We start from the raw sequence: 6,084 nt of genomic DNA on the forward strand, positions 1-6,084 counted from the left end.
GTGTTTGTCATACATGTCTCTGGCATTTTAGCAATAGAAAGACCAAATTACAACCCCTTGTATTTAGAAGTCCTTGAAACTTTGATGTTTATATCAATGTATTTGTTTACATGTGTTTTTTATTAAGTAATATTGTGTTACAGGTAAATGTAGAACAGAAATAAAAATAATAGAAATTAGGACTGTCGAAGTTAACGCAATAACAATGCATTAACACGATCTCAATTTAACACGATTTTAAAAAATATTGACATTAATGCAAATCCTATTTGGCCCTGCGAGTGTTCCATAGTTCATGTTCAGATTTGACCGAGCGCAGTATCTCTCATTAAGAGTAAAAGACTAAGTGAGTGATGGAGAAAGGTCTGTTAAACCAGAAGTTTAATTTCAAAAGTTTTCCAGATAGCTCACTTGAAAAAAAAAAAAAAGGCGAGCTGCTTTGCCATCTAGCAATGTGACCAGACTTATGTGCCTAAGCAGCTGGCTTAGGTCAGCAAAATAGAATCTGTGCCTAAACACATTATTCAAAATTAAGGCCAACCTTTTGCTGCTGTTCCGATTAACTGGTCTAACTTAACCAGTTGCTGGATTTTGAATTAAGCCAAGGCCTATGTTCTATTAAGAAGAGTTTGAGTTGGTTTTTGTATGTACGTTGCATTAAGTGAGATTTCAATATATTGTAGCACTGTGGTATGACGCTACATGTCTTTAATGAAGTCAAACTTTGTGTAATTTATTTTTGTTTGCACAGTACTGTTAAGTCCTATAGGCTGTGACTGAACACAACTCTAACACAAATGAAGATTTATATAGTTTTTACTTTCGTTTTTACACATTTCTTACCTTAGATGTTGTATGTGACTATATTATTCATTCTTTCATTATCTGTAAGCGCTTATCCAGTTCAGGGTTGCGGTGGGTCCAGAGCCTACCTGGAATCATTGGGTGCAAGGCGGGAATACACCCTGGAGGGGGCGCCAGTCCTTCATAGGGCAACACAGACACACACACATTCACTAACACACTCGCACCTACGAACACTTTTGAGTCGCCAATCTACCTACTAACGTGTGTTTTTGGACCGAGGAAGGAAACCGGAGCACCCGGAGGAAACCCACGCGGACACGGGGAGAACACACCAACTCCTCTGTGACTATATTATTTGAGTATTATTTGAGACTACCGCTCCCTAATCTATTACAAATCCAATTTTGTGTTTTGTAAGTTTAGTATCTGAGTAAATAAAACTCCCTTAGTTTTCTCTTGTCCCAGCAGTTTTTAACATAAGTACATTTAGCAAAAAAGTTTTCACCATTTTAATTGTAACATGTCACTTACAAATCTTTATTTTCTATTACGTTTACACAGATAAAAAATGAGTGTAATTAAGTATATGAAATTCTGATATTAATCGCGATTAAATATTTTAATCGTTTGACAACCCTAATAGAAATCCGCAAATTGTTTGTGAAATTTGTAAGGCATTTCAGAATTTGGATGTATTCCTAGACTGGTTTCTGTGCAATTACAGAGATCTGTGTGCAAAAGCAGAGCTGAAAGCAACATAAAGAAGCACTCTTCACACAATTGAGCTACAATGATATAGTGATGTTATGCAGTCAATTGCACTAACTGTCAGACTAGGGTACTGGGCCTTGCTGTGCCTAGTGCGCAGTGTGTATGTACCAGTGACTTATTTTAAAGATCTGCACCGAAAAGAGACATTCCAGACATGTTGTATGCCAGGTGACTGAAAAGGAAAGCTGGCAGGATCATCAAAGTCACCACACACCCCAGTCACACACTGTTTCAAATGCTACCTTCAGGTAAATGGTTTAGGAAAATAATGTCATGCACAAACTGACTGAGGAACAGCTTCTTTTCTAGAGCTGTGACCGGCATCGCACCCCTACCTCCAGTACAGACAAAGCTTTTTCCAGAAATTGTTCCTCATGTTACTAATTTATAGATACTTTATTTTTTATTTTTATAAAATAAATATATAAAATAAAATAGTAATAATAACAATATATTACTGCTTGTGAGGAAAAAACACCTTGTGCAGGAAGTACACATGCGAGAGTTTAAAACCACGTTATGCAATAAAAATTACTCGTGTGTGAGGAAATTATAGTTGTAGCCTGTAGTCAACAAGTGTACATCTCGCGTCAGGTGGGTTTTATTTTTTTAACGCGAACGGCAGTGATATTTACTCGCACAAATAGTTAATACGCTCGTGAATTATAACATGGATTTGATGCCATACAAGGAGTTTGTCATAAAATTATGGTTAATCTGCATCTTTTTTTAATGTGTTCCATACGTTTGTACATGCAGATACATGGCTAAAATATGTCTCCGTTATTTGATAATGGACAGTTGGCACATATACCAATATGGCATTAAGTGACAAATACATGTTTCTCATATGTCATACATTCGAAATATATTTTTTGGTATTTTTTAAGGTAGACCTTGCACCCATGATCCCAGATAGGCTCCAGACCCACCGCAACCCTAAATTGTACAAGCAGATACAAACCATGAATCAATGAAAGAATGTATAAGGTAGCAGGTTTAGTACAGTTTTATCAAAATATTTTCCCCATAATCATGCATTCAGTAACAAGAAACTTTTTTATTTTTTTTTGTATCTGTGTGTAGACCATTTATACCTATTTCTTCTCACTGCTTCCACTGAACAAATTCTGAAGCTGTTGGGATGGACTCAAGATAATCACTGTAGGTCATGTTTAAGGTGAAATTCCAATTATAACCTTTAGTAGATAATCATGAATAGGAAGCAGTCTTCTCAAGGTCTACTCTAAATGGTAGCACCGTTGTTCATTTTGCTATGACATTTACATTTACAGCTGGGTTAGATTACATTTTATTTTAGTTGAACTCCAATACCCCCCATACCAAACTTTCTGCACATCCCTCAGTTTACTTTTGTGTCTTTAAACACCTCTCAAGAACTCAGCAGGCTTTTACACTTTGGATAAGCAAGTGAAATTATTTTATGTTTGCAGTGTTTAAAGACAAACTAACAAATTTACACTTACTGCTTCTATTACCTTCCCCATGCTTATTTCTGTGGCTCAGTCAGTTAGAGAGCCTGTAAGGCAGAATTAGATGGCCCACTGTGAATGTTATGATGTGACATTTTCCCCCACACAATCTCAAGTGCTTCTCCACAGCAGGTATTTGAGGTACATTTGTGGCCTTCAACTTCTTGGTTTCACTATATATATAAATGTTCTTGCTATTCATTGATTCATTCTTTACCATTTCATCCTGTGAATTACACGATGTGCTAGCTATGATATGCCTTGACCACATGAGTCATTCTGCTAGCCACATATTCTGCAAATGTTCACATATAAGCACCTTTTTTGCTTCCTTTGTTTGCTGTATTCCTAGTGTAACATTAGTCTGTGCTGCTTTGACACACACACAAACAAAAGCAAAAATACTCATTTTTCCATATATTTGGCATGCTCACTCATATTATTATTATGAAATTCCAAGCACTTTCTACACTATAAGAAAAAAAAAGGTACGGTAGAGATTGTCACTAAAGGTACACACAGTATAAATGTATTTTTAAAGGAACAACAGTGGTTCGTTCATTCATTGTCTGTAACCGCTTATCAGGTTCAGGTTCGCGGCTGGTCCGGAGCCTACCCTGAATCACTGAGTGTAAGGCGGGAACACACCCTGGAGGGGGTGCCAGTCCTTCACAGGGTGACACACACTCACCCATTCACTCACACCTATGGACACTTTTGAGTCGCCAGTTCACTTGCCAACGTGTGTTTTTGGATCATGGGAGGAAACCGGAGCACCCGGAGGAAACACACCAAACTCCTCACAGACAGTCCAGAGTCAAAGTCAGACTTGAATCCACAACCTCCAGGTCCCTGGAGCTGTGAGACTGTGACACTACCTGCTGTGCCACTGTGCCGCCCACAACAGTGGTTATAAAGTCCAACTGTGTTCCCTAAATATACACTACATTCTCTTTTCCAGATGGAGAGTTGAATATTTGCAATTATTTTATTCAATCATTGCAATTATACTGAATACGTACCTCGGCACAGAATGGTATGGAGAAGCCTAAAGAACAATTTGGCTCTGCACTAGAAAAGAGGCCTTTGAAACCATCTTTAACTTGTACCAGAAGAGTACAGTATGAAGGAAGAAAGGAATGGCTAATCTTTTTGAAGGATACAGATTCTTCTGTCAAACATGATGGAGGCAATATCATGGCATGGGCTTACACTATATTGTTGCCAGTGAAAGTGTCAGTGAAAGATCAGTTGTGTTTTTAAATGATGTACCTGCTAATACATAACATGATTAAATGTAGAGCTTTATATTCTGCAAATTCAAATACAGCAAAACAGATAGGATAACATGAAAGCCAGCCAAATCTTCTTAAGGCAAAGTAATGGAATGTTTGTCAGTGATTAAGTTCCCCACCTGAACTTAACCCAACTGATGGTCCTTTTCAAATATAGAAGACAAAACTCAATAAAGAAAGACCCACAAACAAACAGCGTCTGAATGCTGCTGCATTAAAATCCTGGCAAAGCATCCTTCATTATTTGCTGGTGTCTATGGGTTCTAGTCTGCAGGCAGACACTGACATGTGAAGGATTTGCTGCCAAGCATCAAAAATATCCTCTATGTTTACCAGTATGTTGGTTAATTAAATTATTTGTAAGTGTGTGAATTCAGAAATATTTTATAAAAATGTTATTTTTAAATGTTCAGTTCAATATTTTTGAGGCTAAAATGTACACATTAGTCTTTCTTTGAAACTTTATTTGTTTCAAATCCATTGTTATGAAACTTCCAAAGTTCATTGCCCAAAAACTTCTGGGACTGACTGTAAGTGAACGCCTAAATTCACACTTTTTAGATCATACATATTTTGGGACTGGTTTCAGTGTTACAATCTTGTTTTCAGTCTGCATATGAATAGAAAATTACTTGGAGAACTTACTTCTTTGAGGTAGCTGAAAGTATGAAAAACCCAATTTGGACCAACCATTTAAGAATCCAACTGCATTACTCCAATAGTTTTGGCCACAGATGCTCTGCCCACAAGGAAATTTATTTTCCTGCAGTAAGTAGTAGTACTAGGTGGGTCTTGGCCACGTTAAGTGGTGAAAAGTAGCAGACTATCTCCAGAGAGTCTGGCAGTGTAAGACTATTGCTGCAACCAAGCTAATATCAGGTAAGAAATTTATGAGGTTGCTGTGAAGCTGACAGTAACTCACTGGGGTTTTAGATATTTTATGTCAGTGAACACAGACCTTTGAAACTTATGTTTAGTGACAAACCTTAATTGGAAATGGTACACACAATCTTATTCAGGACATTTTTTATTTATTGTTTTTTTATATTTTAGGATCTACTAGTGTCCAACAGAATTACAACTCATATACATAATATCATTCATTGTCTGTACGCGCATATCCAGTTCAGGGATTGTGGTGGGTCTGGAACTTACCCAGAATGACAGGGCACAAGGCGGGAACACACCCTAGAGGGGCGCCAGTCCTTCGCAGGGTGACACACACATGTGTTTGCACCTATGGACACTTTTGAGCCAATCCACCTACCAACACATTTTTTTAACTGTAGCAGGTAACCAGAGTACCTGGAGGATACCCGGGGACATGTGAAAAATTCTTCATGAACACTAGCGGCAGTGAACACACAACTTTTTTCTTGCTGGGCCCCCGAATTTAACCAGCGACTAACCTCAACCTCAAGGTCACGGCTGCCCCCCCATGGGTATTTTCATTTGTCCACCAATGTAAAGGGCATCTATGTAATATAGAAAAAAAATATATAAATAGGTAAAAGCATAAAGGAAAATGTATGAAATGGGTGCATGAGCCTAAATGATTCAAAAGGCTAAGTGTATGTACATATATACAGTGCCTTGCAAAAGTATTTGGCCCCCTTGAATTTTTCAACCTTTTGCCACATTTCAGGCTTCAAACAAAGAAATATACATTTTTATTTTTTGTGAAGAATCAACAACAAGTGGGACACAATCGTGAAGTG

This window comes from Hoplias malabaricus, chromosome 8 (assembly GCF_029633855.1).
Source record: "Hoplias malabaricus isolate fHopMal1 chromosome 8, fHopMal1.hap1, whole genome shotgun sequence".
Taxonomy (NCBI): Eukaryota; Metazoa; Chordata; class Actinopteri; order Characiformes; family Erythrinidae; genus Hoplias; species Hoplias malabaricus.